The 22,991-nt window shown below is 46.0% G+C and overlaps 1 protein-coding gene across 1 annotated transcript in view; it reads left to right on the top strand.

Moving 5' to 3' along the window:
• Positions 1-22,991, top strand: part of LOC144827291 (aquaporin-4-like) — a 233,422-nt gene that overhangs the window by 124,143 nt on the left and 86,288 nt on the right. The gene's annotated exons all lie outside the window — the stretch shown is intronic.

The raw sequence follows: 22,991 nt of genomic DNA, 5'->3' as shown, positions 1-22,991 counted from the left end.
GTAACTTTTCCTTTTAAATTCTCCATGAAGAAAGTACTAGAAACAATGGTGATTTTAGCACCTGAATCAAACAAGACTCTTGTTTCCGCACCATCAACTAATATGACATAAAATGGACAGGATTTTTTCTTCTCCCCATTATCCACTTGGATAACAATCTGACCACATTCAAAGTCTTCAGTACAAGATTCATCGTTATCATCAGCAGTAACATCAACCTCATTTACCTTAGATTTCAACTTAGTTTTACACATTGCGGAAAAATGCCCTTTTAGCTTACACTTAGGATAAGTTTGTCTTAAAGCAGGACATTTCTTGTCATTAGCAAGATGTCCTTGCTTGCCACATCTGAAATACCAGTAGTCAGCAGTTTTCTCACTGTTTTCATTTTATTTGAACTAGAATCCTTAGAATAATTATTTTTTCCAACTATTTCCTATTATTTGTTTTACTCTTTACCTCTTGAATTTTACAATCCTTTTCGGAATCTTTTTTGAGTATAGCTACACACTTAATCGAAAGTTCTATTCTTTTTGCAACATTAATGACTTCTTCTAAAGTGGGTTTGTCACGTAACCATAACTCCTCCCTAACCTTTTCCATACTACAGCCAAACATAAATTGGTCTTGTATGCGTTCCTCTGTCAAGGTACCAAATTTGCAAGACGACGCAAGTTTTCTCAAATTTGTAATATATCCTTCTACTGTTTCTTCACTACCTTGCATTCTTTTAGCAAACGTATACATTTCTAATATCGTACTTACTTTTGGCAAGTAATGCTTATCTAGTTTCATTATACATATTTTATAATCATTAAGATTTTTGGATTCTTCAGGGGTTAATTCAGGCAAATCATCGAAAATGTCTTGACCCTCTGAGCCCAAACAATGTAAGAGTATTGAAGATTTTCTTTCAGCACTTAAAGACGGACCACACACTCTGGCATACCTCTCAAATACAACTTTCCACTTATAACATTGAATGGGTGGAGTCCCAGGGGAAGTGAGAAAGAAAGGTGCAGCAGTGACATTCTGCATGTTGTTTACTAGAGAGTTAAATAAAACTGAAAGTTATGTGTTATGAATGAACCTATTGCAAAGATAAAGAAACAGTACCTATTTAAATAACAATCAATGTTAAAATCTTATGACAAAAATTAGATGAATTTTCAGTGAAAATAACGCAATTTCAGTATCAAAATGTGTCATTCTGTGTGAATAGATAAATACTAAACCAATCTCAAAACTATGTGCACCAGAATGGATTGAAGAAATGTAAAATAAACAAATTGCAATTAAAAGCTGTGTCCATCAGCGTTTATAAGAAGGCAGTGCACATTCTTACTGTCATGAATCACTATCAGCTGTGTGCATCAGTGTGATGTAGACGGTATTCAATTTAAAAGCTGTACACATCAACAAACGTGCGCAATGAATTTGTATTAGTTCTCAGATGTGCAATGTTCGATGCTAGTCTCCGTTCTTAGCTGTGCGCATCAGCATTGTACAAAAATCAATGCGCAGTAAAGAAAATCTAAAACGGAGAAATCGATTCAGTCTATGAGGCGTTATTCAATGTAATACTGTGTTGCCAAGCAACTAAAGATGGCCGACACGCTGAAAAAAGTTACGTGGTGACGTTAAGCGCCGACCATAGAGTTCGAACATAAATCTTCGTCACTGGACAAGATGACAAATACGAATCTTGCTAACACTGGATTCTTGAAAGATCCGGTAAGGCTTTCTAACAGTTTTAAATGTCGCATTTCTTAATCATGCCGCTTACGTTTCTTAATCATGCAGCTCACTTCAAAATTAGATTCTTCAAGCTTGAAAACGTTAATGCGCTGAGAAACAGAGCATTAAACAGTAATACTGAACGAAGCCTTGACTCTAGCAACAGTTCTTGGGAAAGTTAATTAGTTCACCGGTATCAATCATTTACTTGTACGGTATCCCGGAACATTTCCACACCGCTTACAAGTATTACTTTAACCTGGAACATCCATTAACTTTGCCCATTCAAAATTTTGCTCGAGAAAGTCTTTAAAATTTGATCATCCTTACTTCAGTTTTTATTCTTATGAGCCTGCATCGATAAGTTCAAAGAAATCCCTTAAAACATGCAGCAAAGCTCCCAATAAGAAATAAATAAATATATTTGAAAAGAAGGTGAGAAAAAGGAATAAAAGTTTTCCTTTAGTAAAAGTCAATAAAAACTGGAAATTTCTCACCAATCTTTTTATGTTGGGATCCTCATAGCCATGCCGACTACGCCAGTGAAGTAATCCATATAAATAAAGAGTTATTCACATGTAGGTTCTTGAAGTATTTATTCATTAGATCCCATCCACCAAGTAGGAGATCTGGACAGCAACTGATAATTAACACTTTCAAAACTAAGAGGCCTATTAGGATGGTGGACGGACGCCCTCGAGGTGGAGGGTCCCTCCGTTGCAATTCGGATGTGACCGCCACCCTGGCGGTCACATCCCGTATCTTTAACCTTGCGGCGGGTGCTGCTTGAAGCAGCACCCGCCGCAAGGTTAAAAATGCATGCTTTGCATTTACATGCACAAAGCGGCAGGAACCGTGCGGTGCCTGCCGCTTTGTGCATGCAAATGCAGGGGGGTACCATAGGTACCCCCCATGTGCACCCCCCACCCCCCTTCACCCTGGGGGCCCGCAACGGGCCCCCAAACAAAAGACCGTATGCCTTTCCGTGGCGGCATTGCTGCCATAGAAAGGCATGTCCTGAAGCTCATCCTACTATGGCTAGCGGTGTCTGATAGACACCGCCACCATATTAGAGCTTTTCCGCCACGGTTGGAAGGCGACCGTGGCGGAAAAGCGGCGGACGGTCTTCCCGTCCGCCGATGACACCCCAGCCATCCTAATGTGGCGGGGGTCTTTTCATGTACCACAGCGGTGAATCCGCATCCTCCGGGCCGGCGGTGGCTTCCGCCGGCCCGGAGGATGCGGATTCACTGCAATCCTAATCGACCCCTAAATACAGAATTAAATGACATACTTAAGATTCCTTTGTTACTAACACCAATGACATGCTTATGGTTCTATTATGACACATTACTATTCTAACATCAGACTATTGAACAGATTACTACAAGTGCAGTATTCTACAGGGTCCCTGAAGGTTTTGAGGGCTCTGACATGGGATGGGCTCCAGTATATTGTTAAGAAAAAATGGCCTCAGCACAAATTCAGACAAATGTTCAAAGTCAGGTCTTTGCTTCTTCACAGAACACTCACTAAGCACAGCAGATTCATTTTGGCCTTTAAAGAGTTGGTGGTCTATCTTTACACAATAATGTTAGTTTTCACTACTACATTATGAAAGAGAAGATTCAGTCAGTAGCAACAGAGAAATATTAGTTTGTAATCTTGTTGGACTTTGTTTTGTATGTTCAAAAAGTTAGAATTGTAAGCAACTACACAACAGAGGATGACACTAGAACTTCATTAAAATGATTGGCAATCCCTCACTACATGTTTTCTACAGGCAATTACTATCAGAGAAAATGTTACATTTTTGCAGGTCCTGAATAGGTTAAAAATGAGAAAAATATGTATTTCAAGAAGAGGTTAAAAACAAAAAGGAAAGGGGAGAAAAACATGATGGATTAACTTATTGCCTCAGGAAACAATTTTTTTGTGCCGGTTATGGGTTGGTAAAGTACGTTGTGAAGCAGACCTACCAAGTACCATGCATCAGGCGTTAGACGAATGCTTTTTATTGCAGTGATGTGGACCACAACAATAAAATGATTTAATCATGCATCTTTAGTGCCTTGACCACCTGTGTGCTATGAGAAAGAACTTAAGCATTGGAGTGACGCGTCCATCGGAGGTGCACTTACAGGAGGGTGTTTTTAATTTTAGTTTTATTCCCCAGAGATTGCTGCTTCAACCTGGCACCTGAGTTAAAATATAGAACAAAGAACAAAGACATGTGCATCCTCGAAAGGGCTGCTGCCCTGTCATAGGGCATGTTCCCAGGGGTTGTGTCCTGTCACAGAGTCTGAGAGCAGGTGCAGAGGTGCATGTCACACTTGGCCCAGAAGATGTCAGCTCCAGCAGTGTTTTACCCGTCCTGTGCCCACCCAACAAGCTGCCATGTGAGATGACCCTCAAAGTGGTCTGCAATGTCTAAGAAGCATGGACAGGAGATTTTCACCATCACAGCTGAAGAGCCTGAAAATTCACACCAATCTCACAGCCCTCTCCTAGGCTGGCCTCCTGCTGCCCTTAACGTGTTGCGCTGCTGCTTCCCAGTTGGATAAAAGCAACAACACAAGTCCTCCAGTCATGTGTGCGAGCATAAAGGGTGTTGTAGTCCAGTCAGAGGGGAAGAGCGCATTTAAAACACTATCACCAGCTATCTAAGCCGACAGTCACAGCTGGCAGTACTGTCACTCATTATGACGACCAGCAGGAACACACAAGAGACTAGAGATTAATTTGCAAGAACGGTGGTAGCAACCAGGTAAGCAGTGCAGAAATTAAAAGCCGCTCTCTGAGCAGGAAGAGGTGTGGCGCCGCGGCCAGGGCGACTGACTCCGGAGTCTGGGGATCACGGTTCGATCCCCGGCACCGGCGGCAGATTAGCCCAGCACCATGTGACTCTGGGCAATAGCTTGCTTAATCTTCCCGACAGCCCCCAGCGCCTAGAGACCCTAACGGGTGATTGTGCGCTTTACAAATGTGGATATTATATTATTATTATATTATAGCACCCTCAATGAATTGGCCAAGAAAATTTCCAGCAGGCCTGCCCAGGTTGGTGCTTCGGACCCATATCGCCAAACTGCTGGAGCCCCGTGGCTCTCTGTCTCAGTCTGCCTGCAGTGATTTGTGTCCGTGCCATAGAAGTGCATTCCAAGTGAGCCTAGCACAGCTAGCCCTGATATCCAGTGCATTTGGGGCCAATGTCCACCAGATTATGCGTCTAGAGGGGACAAAGACATGGTATCAAAAAATAAAATATTCCATAACTATTTTCTTGTGCATTCATCTTGGTAACTTACATACAAAAAAACACAATTTAAAGAAATAGATGAGAAATTAACCCACTTATGTTATGAAACCTCAATTAGTTATGTAAATGTGTAAATGTAGATTGTGCTTATATAGCGCACGGCTACCCGCAGTGGGTGTCCCGGCACTTGCTTAGGGAACCCGTCCTGATATTCCCCTGTGAGATAGCAGGGTATCCACAAGGTGAAAGTCAGGCATCCCGCCGCGAGGGGCCGTTGTGGAGATTAAGCAAGCTATTGCCCAGAGTCGCAGAGTGTGAACCCATGAGTCGAGGAGGCACTGGGGCGAGAATTATCGAGTCCGTGGAATTATTAGTCCAAGACCCGCCGAGGCGGGGAATTGAACCCTGGTCCAGGACCAATCTCAGCTTCCGGGTCTGCCACCTCCAACCCCTGAGCCACACTTCTCCACTGGAATCACTGCAGATCATTGTGTTTGTGGAACCAGAGAGAAACACATTTGAATCCTGGTTGGGCCACTTGGGAATACCATAGTGACTTTTATTTTATAGTGCTACGAGGTACCAGCCCGAGTCTCAAAACTGGTTAGTGACCTTCCATTTCAGGGTTTTGTACCAGTTGCAAGATATTTTTACAACTTCTCATTTCTCAAAAGAGTGTATTGTATGATATTTAGTTCTTTCCATGTAATTCATTGCTTGATTTTACTTGAGAGAAAGTGTCACTCTTAGGGGCCTATTACAAAGGCGGCCCGAATGACTCTGACCTTCGGTCGCAAGCTTTCCGACCCCCATAGTCTGTTTCAATTCCGACCAGCTGAAAAAGACACAGCCAGTTGGAATTGAAATCGGCCGGTCATTCCGGCAGGCTTCCGACCGGCTCAAGGAGCCAGTAGGGCAGTGGTAACCGGCTCATAATCCCAAAGGGTGGGTCTTTACTCCCTTGGTTTCCATGTCAGACAGGCCAGCATGGAATCCATGCCGTAAACCGTGCATCGTAATCCCATGTCAGAAAGCATGTTTGGGAGGCACCTGCAGAGCCCCCTTGTATATAAGCCTCCGGTTGAGGGCAGAGGTGGCACCCATGTCACCCCCCTGTTGATCCCTGCACCCTGTGGCAGGCACCTTGAGCATAGGAATAGAGGTCCGTCACCAGTCGGCGAGGGGCGGGGCCAGAGTCACAGAAAGGGACAAGGATGAGGCCGGGTCCAACTAAACACCGCCACCCGATATGGTGGCCGACACCCTCTAGTGGTGGCTGAAATCGCCCGTCATCGCCCAGCACGGACCTGCCCGGGAGGGGACAACGTCACAGGCGAGGCCACGACTGCCCGAGCTGGCAGTCAAGGTACCCCTCGCACCACACCAGAGCGCCAGGGGTGGTTGCCACCGCATGTTGGGCCACTGCATCAAGTCACTGCAGCCCAGGGTCAAGCAGGTCGCGGGATGCTCACCAGTACAGGGCCCGAGCACCGCCCAGTGGTGGGAAGGAGGTGGGGAAGGCCACACCCATGAGGAGGTTGCCCCCACCGCCTGATCGACGGCCGAATTTCCACCACCCAGGAAAGGCACAGCAGCAGGCCAGCTTCAGTAGGCACGCACCCCCCCAACTCACCTCCACGACAAATCCGTGGTAGTTCGTAGGTGTCCGGGTCTCGTGTTTAGGCCCGAGGCAGTATGAGGGCTCACAATCTGTTCCGGCACATGCCCAGCGTGGATCTGCCCGGGGGAAGGCCGCAACGGGCGAGGCCCCCGCTGCTCGAGCTGGCAGTCGAGGTACCCCCTGCACCCCACTGGAACATCAGGGGAGGTTTCAGCCGTGGGTCAGGCCCTCCTCACCACACCATCATATCTCAGGGCCTGGCAGGGCCTTGAGGTGCCCCTCAGTACAGGGCCTTAGGTCTTCTCAGTAGTGGGGAGTAGGGGGGAAGGCCACACAGGTAGACAGGTCGCCCCCAACGCCTGATCGATGGCAGAATCTCCGCCACTCTACCAGGTACAGCCGCAAGACAGCCCAGCAGATGCGGTACCTGTGTGTGACAAGACCTTCCGCATGTGTCACCCAGTTTGTAATAGCCACAGGAGAGGGGGCCCAGCCAACCGCCCGGTATGGTCCAAGATAGTGCCCACAACAGTCGAGGGTTCAGTTGTCCTCCCCTCCGTCCCAGGTGGACCGCACAGGCAGCAGCACCACAGATGCCCAGTCCCCGGGGTCGGCAGCAGGGCTATCGCACCAAGGATCAGTCCCAGGCCTGCAGCTTCCTCTGGAGCAGATCATATGCAGGGGTTGGTGAAGGAGGCCCTGTCCCAGGGCCCCACACCGCTCGCCATGTGTGGCCGATTCCACCACCCCAGGCGTGCGAGCAGGAGTGAGGACGAGAACCAGATCAGGGCCACGGGAGCAAGAGATACGAGCAAGGACGGTGGAGGGGGCCTCAGACCCCACGCTGCCCGACCTAGCAGCCAAACCTGCCTCCCATCAGGGAGCCCAGAGCACATGTGGGGGAACCACCTCACCTCACAGCGTAGCCCCCGTCTCTGTCTCCCTGGGCACACACCGGATCACCACAGCCCAGGCTCCCAACCGGTGCAGCTGGACCACGGTTGGAGTCAGTCTGCGTCTTCTCCGCTGCCCGAAATGGCGGCCGGCACAAGTTCCTTGAGGCAGGGGAGTCAGAGGCTCAGATCCGGCCCCCTTCAGCTGCCCCAGTCACCAGGGAGGCCAGCCTCACGCCGGGAGCGGGTCGGGGAAGGAGCGGGATGAGCCTCCGAGCCCAGATGTCACGCAGCCGGAGAGGGATATACCAGAGGGCAGCAGGTGGCAATTGGCCCCCCAGGCCAGCCAGGGGGGTCCACTGTCACTCCTCACGGGCACTCCGCAGCAAATCGAGAGGTCACCTCTACGCATGGGCAGACCGGCACAAGACGAAGTCACACGCCGCTGAAGAGAACAGCTGCCGCGGGCCAGAGCATGAAGCCTGCCATCTTAAGAACGAAGGCCTTTCACCAGCGAGGCACGCCCCACAACTCAGACTCACAGGGAGTTCCACTGGGAAAGAAGCATGCCAGGAGTTGCAGGGATGCACCAGCGGTAAGTTTTGAGGCTGGATGGCTGCAGGGACAGACGGATCACGGAGGATAGCGGAGTGGTCCGGGAGCACACTTAGAGCGTGTCCGCCATGTTGCGCGCCAAACCACGCCTCATCTGCTTCAGTTATCTTAATGTGTTATGTTAATTATATTTCTTAAGCGCAATGGTTACCCGAAGGTGTCCTGGTGCTGAGTGCTGCCTTCCTGTTGTCAGGGTTCGATTTAACCTAGGAGGTAAAAAGCCAGGTTTTAAGTCCCTTCTTGAATGTCAACAGCTCTGTGGTGTTCCTGGGGTGGGAAGGAAACTCTTTCCAGGTCCCGGTAGTGCATGTAGTGAACCCCCCCACCCCCAAATTGCTTTTTTAAATGTGGGTACTACCACAAGTCTCGCTCCGGTCGAGTGGAGTGCTCTCTTTGGAGCATACCATTTAAAACACTGTTTTAGATGTTCCAGACCTCTTCCATTAAGGCTCTTCACAATAAGGAGTTCTTTGTTTTGGGACAATTACTTCTTTCTTTCTGCTGTTTTGTCTCTCTACTGGATACTATTCTGTTTTTTCAGTGAGTGGGCAACCGATGACGGTAGCCTCCCTGGTGTTTCGTACGTGAGGTGCCCACTTACTCTTTCACTTAATTTTTGTAAGTGTTCTTCACTCCCATTTGGTGGGGTAGGATATATATTTGTGGGTTGACTGCCTGCAGTTCATTTTTTAAGACGTTTTGCTTTCCATGGAGGGCCTTGAAAACTGTGCATAAGGATTTGAATTGAATGCGCTGCTTGAAATGGAGCCAATGCAGCTGTTTTATTCATTTTTTTACTTGAAACAAATTTTGGCGTTCCAGTCAAAAGTCTTGCTTTTGTGTTCTGCACAAGTTGAATCTTGTTTAGATGTTTCTTCTGGATACTTAGGTATAAACGATTGCAGTAGTCCACACATGATAAGATTTGGGATGTTCTCACTACCTTGTGGCTGTCTGCCGGCAAGGAGGATATAATTTTCCTCATCATCCTAAGAAGATGGAAACTTGTGAAGGTAACCACATTCACATGGACTTCAAATGTCAGTTTGTAGTCAATTAAGACTCCTAGGTTTTGCGCTGTCCTAGTTGGCTCCGGGAGCGTCTCTAGTTCTTCTGGCCACCAATCTGGGGTCGAAAAGTTGGCATTGCTGCCAAATACGAGGACCTCCGTTTTGCTTGAGTTCAACTTCAGGCAATTCATGGTCATCCACAGCCTGACTGCTTTCCTGCAGTCATGGAACTTTTTCCCCTTCTCTGCATCTTGTCCAGGTCATAGTGACATCACTATTTGCGTGTCATCTGCGTAGGACGTCAGCTGGAATCCAAAAGAACTGATTAGCGCAGCCAAGGGTGTCACATAGACATTAAAAAGTATAGGACTAAGGGAGGACCTCCTTGGTACTCCACAAGGAAGGGAAAACGTTTCTGAGCAAGCTTTATCAACGTCCACGGTTTGAATCCTTTCTGTAAGGAAGGATTTTAGGAGGTTTCCGAATACCCCACAGTCTGGTCCATCAGAACATCGTGATGGACTGTATCGAAGGCCGCAGGGATGTCCAGCATAATAGGCGCTGCATTACCGCTTTGGTCCAGAGCTTCACTTACTTCCTCTGTGGATTTTATCAAGGCTTATTCTGTGCTATGCTCTGCCCTGAACCCATACTGAGTGGAATCTTATGAGTTCCTTACTTGGAGATGTGTACTGAGTAGAATATTCATAGCTTTTACGATCATTTTTGCAGGCAGAGGTAGACAATAGATTGGCCTGTAGTTGTTGGGGTCCTTATGATCAAGGTTGTGTTTTTTGAGCAGTGGGAGAATGGATGCCCTTTTCCATTTATTAGGGGAATGCCCGATTCAAACATTGCATTGTAAAGAGGAGTCAATGCCATGCTGATGAGCTCAGGAATAAGTTTGATCACAGGAACTGGGCATGGGTCGTTTGGGGATCCTGATTTAATAGAAGCAAGAAGATTAGTAGTGTCTTGCGTTGTCAGAGATGAGAATTTGTCTAGGGTTGGTTGAGGCTCGGTTATGCTTCTCATTGGTATGGATGGCTCCCTGATCTGTGTAGTTGGGGAAAGACTAAGGGGCCGATTAGGATGGCGGACGGACCGTCCGTCCGCCACCCCTGAGTAGGAGGGACCGTCCGCATGGGCAGCGGCGGTCCCTCCATGGCAATTAGGATGTGACCGCCAGGGTGGCGGTCACATCCTCTATTTTTAACTTTGCGGCGGGTGCAGCTTCAAGCTGCACCCGCCGCAATGTTAAAAATGCATGTGTTGCATTTACATGCACAAAGCGGCAGGCACCGCACGGTGCCTGCTGCTTTGTGTACGCAAATGCAGGGGGGTACCATAGGTACCCCCCATGTGCACCCCCCACCCCCCATTCACCCAGGGGGCCCGCAACGAGCCCCCAAAGTGAATGTCCGTATGCTTTTCCATGGCGGAAAAGCCGCCATGGAAAAGCATATTTACACCAACATCATAATATGGCGGACGGTGTCTCATAGACACCGCCTGCCATGTTATAGCTTTTCCGCCGCGGTCGGAAGCCGACCGCGGCGGAAAAGCGGCGGACGGAATTCCAGACCCACCAGCCATCCTAATTTGGCGGTGGGTCTTTGGAGTCTCCGCCGCGGTTTTTCCGCATCCTCCAGGCCGGCGGACACTTCCGCCGGCCCGGAGGATGCGGAAAAACCGCCATCCTAATCGGCCCCTAAATGAGGAGAAGATAGCTTCCACCCTGAGATGGAAGAAAGTGGCTATATCCTCGCAGACCTCTGGACTGCTATGAGATTTTGGAGTGGATGGGGCGGTCAATTAGACTACAATTGTAAACAGTTCCTTTGTGGAGGAATTTACCTTTGTGATTTGCTCCATGAAGAAGGTCTTTTTGGCATTGAGCAGTAGGCGTTTATAAAAAGTAATGCTCTGTTTGTAGGATTTTTTGTCAACATCATTGTAGCCTCTCCTCCATTTGCACTCTAATCCCTTGGAAATTAGTTTTTGCTTGCTCAGTTCTTCAGAATACCAGGAAGCTGAATGCTGAGAACGTTTGGGGGTCCATAGTTTCACTGGGGCTAGTTTTGTGCATGTTACATCTATCCAATCTGTGTAGGAAGTTGTGGCATCCTCTACGTCTACGGTAAGATGGTGGGCCGTCGCCCGCAGAAAAGTAGCAAGCTGCAAACTATTTATGAAACCTAGTGCTGCCATAGTGTGGGAATAAACCCTTGTCCAAGAAGGGGCCCCGCTTACAGAGAGCAAGTGTGAGTGCAGGCTTCGATCCACGTTTTTGAAAACTACAAGAGCAGGGTTAGGTGACTGCTTGCCTAATTGTGATATTTAAACTACACAAGCACCATACATGTTCATTCACTTGCACACATTTAAGGTGCAGCACCAGCCAATTGTCCAAATTGTGCAGACTTGCTTTCAACATCTTGATCCTGTTTTCTCACATACATGATAGAATGCACCCATTTATGTTAATGGCTAATCTGGTGACATGCTTTCATGTAGCTTGTGATGTTTCCTACTGGACCAAAAAACTAAGTGGGTTAGGGTTTTGCATACCTGTAAACTGACAACACGCATTGGCTCACCGTGACCTGCAGACATGCACATAACGATATGACAGCCCTGTCAAGTACCACGCATCAGGTGTTAGACTAATTAATTTCAGTGGGGTGCTCTGCATCAATACACTGAAATGCAAAGTCACACATTTATAGCACCTCCGCAGCTGTCAAGCCGGGGCGCTCTAATTAGCACCACTGTGTGACTGAGCAAGCTAGTGGCAATGCACATTCCACACTGCTTTACACAGGCTTGGGGGCTGGCTCAGGTGAGCTCACATCACGAGAGTCAGTCTGTCCTATCTGTCTCGGCAGTAGCCATTGAGCAAAATCAGACACCTATGTGTCACACAGACACACCTATCGGTAGCCCACCCTCTGCATGTGAGTGAGGCACTGCAGTGCACAGTTTAAGTTTCAAACAGTGCAGCCAGCCATTTCCCGCTGCTGCTCGCCCCTCATTGTGTTGCGCAACATAATGAAGTCCTGTCGGACCCACCCATGAACCAGCCGTTGCCGCATTGGTTGCACTGGTGCCTCTGCCATGAAAGTCTGAGTGCATACTTAGCAGTTAGGCAGTGCACAGTCATGAAAGATGAGTCCAGCATGGCTTGCGGCCTGTGAACTGCTGCAGCCGGACGGGGCAAGTTGCGCGCTGGCCAGCCCATTCATGGTGCTCGCTATTAGCAAGTGTCACTGCCAAGTCACTGGGTATTTACCTTGAGAAGCTGAGCCTGGCAGGCTTCACAGAGAAGTCACTGTTTCTGTTACTGTTTCACAGCTTACCCGTTGCTGCAGCAGGCTGGGCAGCTGCACTCCAGAGTCAATCTGTAATAAATTCATAATTAAATTTGCTTTTTGTGAATGTGCAGACTCTCATTCTCCTGAGACTTGCCCGGTGCTGCAGCCATGCTCCAAGTCTGCGAGACCGATTCAGTCTGTTAGCTTGTCAGGACTAGTAATTACCCTAATTTATTAGCAGGCTGAGACAGCTGAGATCTGTGAGCTGGGTCCTCTCTCACATCCTGTTTCAGTTTGGTTACAGTTGGGTCCCATATGGAGAGCCTGGACAAATTCTGTGTGTCATGTTGGTTAATGCTCTTCTATTTCTGGTGCTTTGCAACAGTTAAAAACATTTAGGATCTTAGAGTTTCTCGTTGCTCAAATATTTCTCTCTTCTTCATTGCTTGATTTTTGCTCTCTAAAAGTGTCACTCATAGTCGTTGAATGTCACTCACACTTACACTGAATCCATGAAAATGCCACACATCTGCAACCTGAAACCTTGGCAGCTATTATAATAATAATAATAATACTGGAGCTTGTATAGCGCAAACAGCTACCTCAACAACAGAGGTGTCCCGGCGCTATAGCAGCAAGCAACGCATTTAGTGAAGTTTGGGTACTGGGGCCAGACCTGGTCATTGCTAAAGAGCAAAGTCTTCAGCGCTTTTCTAAAACAGGTCTCTGTTCGCTTGGCGGAGGTACCCAGGCAGGACAGTCCACATTTTGGCTGTTCTTGCTGAGAACGCCCTACCACCCAGACAGCCTTTCGGAAAGCGCGGAACACAAAGCAGATTCTGAGAATTTGACTGCAGGGATCGATTTTGCTTATAGCAGCAGAGTCTTTGTTTAAGATAGACAGGATATTTTCCCTTAGGAGCCCGATAAGCCAGAATCAAGGCCTTGAATTCTATTCTTTTAGCTACTGGGAGCCAGTGTAGCTCCTGTAGGTGGGAGAGACATGATGCTGAAAGGGAATACGTCTAATCAGTCTCGCAGCCACATTCTGCACCATCTGCAGACGTCTAATCGAATATTTAGGCAGGCCAAGATATAAGCCGTATGCGTAGTCCACCCTAGATGTCACTGTGGCATAGACTGTGGATTTGCGGCAGTCTTCTGGCAAAAAATGTAGACATTTTCAGAGGTTTCTTAATTTGCTAAAACACATAGCGGAGACCTGTTGGATTTGGGCCAAGAAAGAGAGGTCAGTCTCCCATCTCACCCCTAGATTTTTTATACTAGTGCTGGGAGAAGGCGGAAGGCCCATTTCTATTGGCCACCGCAGATCTGGAGCAGGCGCTGTGCCCTTTCCAAAAAACAGCACCTCTGTTTTTCCCGCATTGAGCTTTAGTTTGTTTATATTCATTCTAAGGGCTATGTCTGTCAAGCAGCCTTTAAAATTCCTAAAAATCTCTGCTGGCCGCTCTTGAAAAGAGAAAATCAATCAATCAATCAATCACAGAATTGTATAGCGCGCTACTCACCCGGACGGGTCTCAAGGCGCTTGGGGGAAGGGGTCCGCTACTGCTCGAACAGCCAGGTCTTGAGTTGTCTCCTGAAGGCGAGGTGGTCCTGGGTCAGCCGGAGGTGGATGGGGAGGGAGTTCCATGTCTTGGCCGCCAGGTAGGAGAAGGATCTGCCTCCGGCGGTGGCTCTTCGGATGCGTGGTACGGTTGCGAGGGCGAGGCTGGTAGACCGGAGCTGGTGGGTGGGCGTGTAGAAGGTCAGGCGGTCGTTGAGGTACTTGGGGCCCAGGTCGTGGAGAGACTTGTGTGCGTGGGTGAGGAGCCTGAATGTGATCCTCTTGTTGACGGGGAGCCAGTGCAGGTCCCACAGGTGGCCGGAGATGTGGCTGCGTCGGGGGATGTCCAGAATGAGTCGGGCGGAGGCGTTCTGGATGCGTTGGAGTCTTTTCTGTAGCTTGGCTGTGGTTCCGGCGTAGAGGGTGTTTCCGTAGTCCAGTCGGCTGGTGACGAGGGCCTGGGTGACCGTCTTCCTGGTTTCGGTCGGGATCCATGGGAAGATCTTGCGGAGCATGCGCAGGGTGTGAAAGCATGATGAGGATACGGCGTTGACTTGTCTGGTCATCGAGAGGGAGGAGTCCAGGATGAAGCCCAGGTTGCGTGCGTGGTCTGTTGGCTTGGGGGCAGTGCCCAGGGCTGGGGGGCCACCAGGAGTCGTCCCAGGCGGAGGGTGATGGTCCCAGGATGAGGACTTCCGTCTTGTCTGAGTTCAGTTTCAGGCGGCTGTTCTTCATTCACGTCTTTCATCCCTTTATGTAGGCTGGTTCTGGCGGTGTCGGAGTCTCTGGTGAGGGAGAGGATCAGCTGGGTGTCATCGGCGTAGGAGATGATGTTGAGGTTGTGTTGGCGTGCGATGGCAGCTAGAGGTCTCATGTAGACGTTGAAGAGGGTGGGGCTGAGTGATGATCCTTGCGGGAACACCAACTAGGGATCGTCAGCGTAAGAGATGGCCTTCACACCCCAGTTGGCAATCAAAGAAGAGAGTGGGGCTAAGTACAGATTAAAAAGTAAAGGGCTCAGCGCGGAGCCCTGAGGGACGCCATGCCATAGGGGTTTAGGTTTTGATACAAAAGGTCGTAAGACGACTCTTTAAGGACGACCGCTAAGAAATGATTTCAACCAGGTCAGCCCCTTCCCCCCAAAGCCTGTGTCTTGTAATCTCTGAACCAACAGGGCATGGTCGACGGTGTCAAATGCTGCAGACAGATCCAGGAGCACCAGCAGTGCTGATGCCCCTGAATCTAATGCCCATCTCACTGACTCTGCCACTTCAAGGAGGGCGGTCCCCGTGCTAAAGCCCGCCCAGATTGTGTATCATGCAGAGAGGCATAGCTCTCGATAAAGTTGATCAGTTGACGCTGGACCAACTTATCTAGCATTTTTCCCGGAGCGGGCAGCAGAGATATTGGCCTGAGATTGTTGAGGTCTCCTAGGTCACCAGTAGGTTTCTTTCTCAAAGGGAGAAGGGTAGCATGTTTCCACTTGTCAGGAAAAACACCAGTTTCAAGGGATGCTTTCCAGATATGAGCTACCGTACCAGTAAGAGAGAGGCAGCATTTTCGAAAGTTTAGGAGGGCATGGATCATCTGGGGCACCTGATTTACATTTTTGAATTCCAGCCATTGCATCCTGATGCATAATAGGTAGGAAATTTGTGAACAGAGGAACCTCCACAGCTCCCAGTGGTGTGTTCGGTTTCTCTGTTGCCTTGGGTGCTGAAAAGGAGTCATAGACCTTTAGGATTTTGTTATCAAAAAAGCTAGAAATGTCTACACACAGTGCTGGAGATGGTTGCAATTCTATCTCTATTGCTTTTGGCTTAAAGAAGATCTGTACTACCTTAAACACTTCTTTACTGGAGGGATCTGCCTTGTGGATGCTTGAAACAATGTAGTTTCTCCTGGCAGTTTTTAGCGACTTATGTAGATCTTTCAAAGCATTTTTATAGATTGCTTTAGCTTGGTCGCAGTAGTTTATTCTCCACAGGCGTTCTAATCTTTTGCACCTCCTCTTTTCTTCTCTGAGCTATGGTCGAGATGTAGGAGTTAATGAGGTCCTGGGGCACTTAGAGCAAATGATTTCTGTAGTGGGTGGAATGCCTGGCAACAGAATCTGAGATGCTTAAGAGGAAGATTCTGATACTGGATTCCCTCCTACTTAGGGGTTGCAAGGGGACAAAGAGGACAAGGGAAGAGCAGGTGTGTATGCATAATGCAATATTTAACTCTCATTATACTTAGTCCCACCAGCATAATTCAAGGTTTGCCCAGACTAAGCCATTATGCCACACTGCATATTGGCTTAGTCTGGGGAGAAATTTTAACACAAGATGTACAAATTCAGACATGAGCGGCATTTCAGGCGGATTTAATCCCCAGCACACAGTTTACGTATTTTTTTTATTGTAAAACTACAAACCTGAACACGAGCAGTAGAGTTTTGAACGTGTGTGGCAGTACCTGTAATGTAGTATCTTTAATGTGGGTGGTCAACAAACATTTCAGGTAGATTTTTTAACCCAAGCATAGAACATTCTTTTTTCACTCAGGTACTACTTTTTAAATGTATGATGCAGATGATGTTAAAATATATTTGGAGAAATTGGGAAAGAACTTATTCCTAAAGATGAACTTGAATGTGAAGAATTCAAATTGAGATTGACCTATACAGCATAAAACTCATAAAGGATATTTACTTAGATAATTCTTCTAAAGATGGGCAACAGATTAATTACCAAAATGGATGTACAAACCAAATAGGACTCTAGCCACTATCTACACTTTGGCCAAACTGAGCAACAGTCAAAACAATGTTATTAAAATGTTGAACAAGGGAGAAGCTTTGGCTATTATGGCTTCAGCAGTCTACAGAACAAAAGGCTGCATGCACTCTGGCCATCTCACGCAACACCTCAAATAGACTTTGATAGACCTTTAAGAGGAGAGACTGGTTTAGATTCTGATTGGAGAGTGTGGAATACATGGAATCGGAGGATAACCAAACAACTAAATTCAGCTTGGTGAGAAATCAACTTCTTGGTTAAATTATGCACTTTAGGGCTGCACATATGGTCATCGAACGAACCTGCAGTTACTAAATCTTAATGCATTCAATTGTGATTCACAAATATTAGAGAAGTTTATGGCTGAGATCATCCTACCCCTGCCTGGTGTCCGTACCTTCTTTTAAAACGACACGACTGGGAGGTCTGCTCAACAATGTATTGTAGTGTAGTTCCTATTATCCCAATAGGCTCTGCGCATTGGAATAATACCTTCAATAGTATAGGCCTAGACCAGACGTTAACTAGGTCTTCTATTGTCGATATTAGACTTAAAGTTTTGGGTTTGCCAGCTAGGTCAGAGTTCGCTAGAAACTTTCTCGAATAGGCAAGGAGGAGTTGAACCTCCCTGGATAGACAAGAAGGGATTTAGTTTCTGACAACCATAGAACATGACAACTTTGCTCTCCCCTAATCAAGAGTGTATCTCTAGAGTCGTGTGAAAACAAAAGACAACTTATTTTACTCAGGGCCCGATGTAGGTCGGTCGGTAACGGCCGAAAATCGGAACATGACAACTTTGCTCTCCCCTAATCAAGAGTGTATCTCTAGAGTCGTGTGAAAACAAAAGACAACTTATTTTACTCAGTCAGTACGTGCATTCTTAGTTTCACCAGATTGTAGAGAAAAGGAAGAGACGGGCGTGTTCAATAAAAGATGTTATTTATTGATCAGTCTCTTTTCTCGTACAAGAGAAATGGATCGATATTATCGCAATACTTATGGTTAAGTAAAGTGCATACAATAAAAGCAGAATTATGAAATAATACTGTAAAAGCATTGATATGGTTTCTAAGCCATATGCTAGTTAAAATGGATAAAATAGATACATACATATATATACATTTGACTAATCGTACTCAACTGGTGCTTCTAACCACGCCTACCCCGGTGTACCTGACCTAAGCCTAATACGTGGGCGGGAGTAGAAAGTAGCAGTTTGAGTTAAGTTTGTTTTGCCAAGTGACTGACTCAAGAATTCTCTGCAAGGGGTTATTCAGTTCTGTACCTGAGATATAGGATGGTTGAGGGATGGTATCTCTCGTCTTTGGTCTCGATATTCCAGGCTGCCTGCAAGGGCTGCTTGGAAGCGCCGGAGCTGGATTTCTCGGCAGGAGAAAGCAGCGTCTCGTTCTCAGCGCGTCAGGAAGGCGGGGCAGCGCCAGCGGGGTCCGCTCTGTGCTGGCCTCTTCGGCAAGTCTCGCTGCTCCGATCTCGTCACCACCGCGTGTGTTTGCTTAAGGCAATATCGGTAATATTTATACCTGTAAGGTGCCGAGATTGACGTAAGGATGGACATAGATACGTCAATAAGGATGTCATACGAACTGGTCGTTAGCACATTCTTTTACTGAAGTTCTCGGTGAAATCAAAACAATGGCCGCAGGGATTTTCCCAGGTTGTCATAGGTTTGATTTGTTTTGAGAACTCCGTATGCCTTATCAGGGGCTGGAGGAATATTGCTTGCCTAATTAGATGGCAAGCGTTATGACCTAATCAGATAACGCGTTCCTGTGCCGTGGTGTGGCTTAATCAGATAACGGTTTCTGCATCATGGGATGGCTGCTAGTTAATTGTTAATCAGAACAGGGTCAGGAATAGGGGGATCGATACAGAACCTATAGGAATACATCACACCCACTCCACGCTAACTATGGCCATATTTACGAATCTAGGCATAGTAAAACATACTGCAGAGCATCGTGTATACCTTACCACCCCAAAATACATATAATGCATTTCGAAATTATGTAATATACGGAAAAAACAATAGTCACATGTACTATATGCACTCAAGCTGTAGAACAATGCTAAATTAATCACGCATATGTATACATTATTATTAATCGAATATGAGAATTACACATGAAATGGCTCTTAATACAGAAGAAAAAGTTCGAGACCACTTCATCACAGATCAAAATATTTATGAACATACCAGCGAGCAGCTAATGTCTATGAATTTACTAAAAATAGAAATTTAGTTCTCTAAGAATAGTTTCTACTTTAAGCAGAAGATAAGTGTCCCGAAAAATCGTAAAAATATTTGGGGGCTGCTGAAAAATTGCTGTCCGTGAACTGGAGGGAAAATTGTTCATGCTACTTTATTATTAAAGTTGAAGGCCACATTCAGGGTGTTGGGAACGCCGTGTGCTAGCTTGCTCAAAAGTCGTTATTTCTGCTCTGGAGAGAACATCATATCATTGAGACTGTCGAAAAAGCTGTCAACAGCTTCCTGTGAAAGTTCCACTAACTCGGAAAAAGATGTAACCATGTATTCATGTGCAGGATTGTCTCCATTGACGTTTTGATTAGTATTGCTGACAGAAGGTCGTACCTGATCGATGCTGCTTTCATCTTGAACTTCACTACCCCTCAATCGTAGTGGTGAAGTTTCCACGAATGCCGTCATCAGGATTGGCAGCCGTTGAGGGCAGCACAATGCATGAGCCGTGACCGGACCCAACAAAGTTTCTGCATCCATTGGCGCATCCGATTGTAGCGTCAGACAGGTGTCCAACACGCATGCTTCTCCGCACAGCATGCACCTTAATACAGGTAAAACACATCGATGCCACATTGGTCGAAATGAAAGAAACCAAGTCATGTTTAGGTCTCTAAGCCGGGATAGTCCCAGGATTTTTGATATCCGGTCCCGGTATCCAATGGCTCGGATTGTTTCTTCCCTTGTCGCAGGTGTTTTGTCTGTGACATGGTTTGCCATAACGAAATATAAGGACCAAGAATAGGATTCCTGCAATTAGTCCCAAAATGAGGGGAAGTCCGCCAAAAATCGAATGGACAAAGTCTGGAAAAATACCCAGTATGGCTTTGAATGGTGTTAATGCCCGTGAAAACAATGTCTTAAATACATTTGAGACTCCACTGGTATCAGAAATATTTAAGATTTCATTCAGGATTTCTGCGAAATGTATGGGGGAATTAGTTGATAGCAATGAGTGAATCTCTGCAGTCGTCCTTGCGACTAGGAGATCATACGTTTCTTTTGATGACGTGAGCCTGGTCGGCGTCTGAAGAAGCACTGTTTTCATTCTGCTTAAAGTATCAATTCGAATAGAAGTAATTTTCAAGTTAGGCCATGTCCTTGCCTCCCTGTCTGGAAGGGAGCTGGGGAACAATAAGCGTCCACAGCACATGACCTTCGCAGTCATAGTTACGAGATAAGGAACCCCGGGCAGTAAACTACAACATCTGCGATCCACAATTAGAATGTAACTCCCGTTATAGAGTCTTTTAAAGAATGGTTCTATCTGTGTTGCAGGTGTGCCTAGCTGGTGACATGAAAGGTTATTTGAGTTCCCTTCACAGGCTCCATGCAAACTAATTCCATTACACAGAAGTGTACCGCTTAGTGACATTGCACAATTATTGCCACTAAGAAACACTTTCTGTCCTTTATTACTGACACATGCATGTGAATAGGGCAAGTTCCATGTTGACTTAATGTACCCTTTTCCCAATTTTTCGTACATGCCAGCCTGTATATATTTTTGGCAGTATTGAAACCTGAAAGTAGATATTGGAATATTAATTATCCCATGTATTATCCATTCAATGACAGGTCGTTCTGACATTGTCAATGGTAATCTCTCGAGTTTCTCAATGCTCAGGATTGTATAATCAGCACCCTTCTGTGCCATACTGATTTGTTTATCAGTAAGGTTAAAGATATTGAATAGTGACGTTGTGTTGATTAAATGCCAAGGCACATAGCCTGAACGCAGATTTTGTAACGTCCAGCCAAGCTGCACAATAGAACGCAATTGAGACTGACCGTGTTGTAACAACAGTAAGTCTTGCGATATTATGTCGATTGCTGAAGACACAATGCTGTCCAATGAAAAGATTCTGGAGGACAGAGTCATTAACCCATTGTCCACTACAGAAAGCGATTTTTCCAAATTAATACGGTCAATTTCCCGTATACTTTCTGCTGTCTCAATTTGAGTTATCTTCCAGGCCTCGTTGTAAGCTGCATATATAGAGGCTGCTATGAAGCGTTTTTGACGCTGTTTGCGTGGTCCCATAATGAATTCACGCAAGTCAGCACCATCAGTAAGTAAAGTTAGGTGTTGCTTAATTTCTGTCAGTGTGGAAGTTTGTAGCCATTGAAGGCAGAGTTTGCCCACACTGTAGGTGGTAATGATCCCTGGGTGTTGTCTTTGGGAATATCTAGGGTCTGGCCTGGTCAATGTGAACCCCTGTGTTTTGTTCAGGAATCTGTCTTGACAGTTATTAGTATCTGTGGGCCAGATTAACCATTGTTTCCAATCAGGATGTGTTCTGTTTTGGTTTAATACATAGTTTACGTCTATCTCTTCATCTGTAGAGCTATTGCTGTTCATTGTTGGCTTTGGAATAGACGGTTTGTTTAAGTCTTTGATTTTGGCTAGGCCAAGACAGGTAGTTTGTTGAACAGTGTCATTCAAAAATATAATTTGTTCTGGGATCATGCAGGCTCTAAACAATGATTCTATACCTTGTACTTGCCATTCTTTTGTACCCCAAACACTTTTTACTTCAACATTTTTGTCCCAATAATCAAAACCAAATGTATTCATTTGTTCAAAAAACGAGTCCGAATATATCAATTTCGTGTTTGTAAGCATGGTTTTTGTTCCTGTCTTATTTGACAATTTGAAATAAAATGTTTCAGCATTACTTGTGTTGAAACCTGAAAAATATGAATATTTGTCATAAAAGGTTCTTGAGCTTCCTTTTGGAGGGGTTGCACAATGTTCCCATTGATTATAATTTAAAACATTTCTAGGTTGTGCCGATTTATGTAGAAAATGGTTACCATAGTGGTTGTAACAGTACATACTATCATAATTAGATGAACCCTGCAAATAATCATGTTTGGTAAATTTAGCAGACATCACTAGGTCAGACTTCATATCATTAATACTTTCAAAGTCCCAATCATCAGCAAATGAGCTTGGTTTTACAAAGTCACTCAACGAGATCTTGATTTGGTGTGGATATTTCAGGATTTCAACCGGACCATAAATTTCATAGTCAGTATTGTCCCATGCTACCCCACCCGGTATAGGATTGGCTGTAAAGTTGACTGAAGAAAGTTCTCTTTTCTCGACGTGTGAAGACGTGTGTGGCTTGAGGATCAAGTTGATTTTCTGGCTTGCTGTGTCCATTTTAGCATATTTTCCCTCAATGAAGCGTCCCAAGCATAGTACCATGATGAGCCAAAGTATGAGGATAAATACACCAAAGGCCATCCAAAATTCAATCCATGGAGAAATCAGATAGGTTTCTTTCAGTAGTTTCAAAAGTTCCTTAGCTTTATCTTTAAAGGTTTTTGTTGATGCCTGTGTCTTTGATTCACTGAGGTCTTCAGAGGAATCATTGAAGTTTATGAAGTAGCCGGATGATGTTCTGTCAATTGTTCCAATTGCTTCAGGATTACTGTTTCTTGCGGCTTCAGCATATTCATTTGTTACTTCATTGTAGGTTGGTGTGTATCTACTAAATGTTTTTATTTGGGTTTTTAGAGGCCTGAGTTCCAATGCATTGTTGCATAGTCCTTGTTGTTGTTCTGTAGGCGTTTCGAATGTGATTAGCCTCTTAGTTAGGACCTCTGTATTTGTAGTAAACCTTGGTGTTCTACTACTTATCGGGAGTCCACTTGGCCTACTGTTTGTTATCGGCCACATGATTGTGGTTTTACCAGGTCGATGGATACAACTCGGTTCTCCTTTTTACCAGCAAGCGGCGGTAGTACTACTGATCTTGTCCCGTTGATAGACAAGACAGGAACTGCTTTTCTGTAAGAAGGCCCAAATTCCTTCTTTACCGCGATCTTTTCTCTGACTAGATCCCCGACTTTTGGAATCCAGACAGGTCTTGCTGGGACAGGTGGTGTTTCTTCAGTGG

Source organism: Lissotriton helveticus, chromosome 4_1 (assembly GCF_964261635.1).
Source record: "Lissotriton helveticus chromosome 4_1, aLisHel1.1, whole genome shotgun sequence".
NCBI lineage: Eukaryota > Metazoa > Chordata > Amphibia > Caudata > Salamandridae > Lissotriton > Lissotriton helveticus.
The sequence above is the reverse complement of the archived record's forward strand: the minus strand, read 5'-3'. Positions and strand labels throughout refer to the sequence as shown.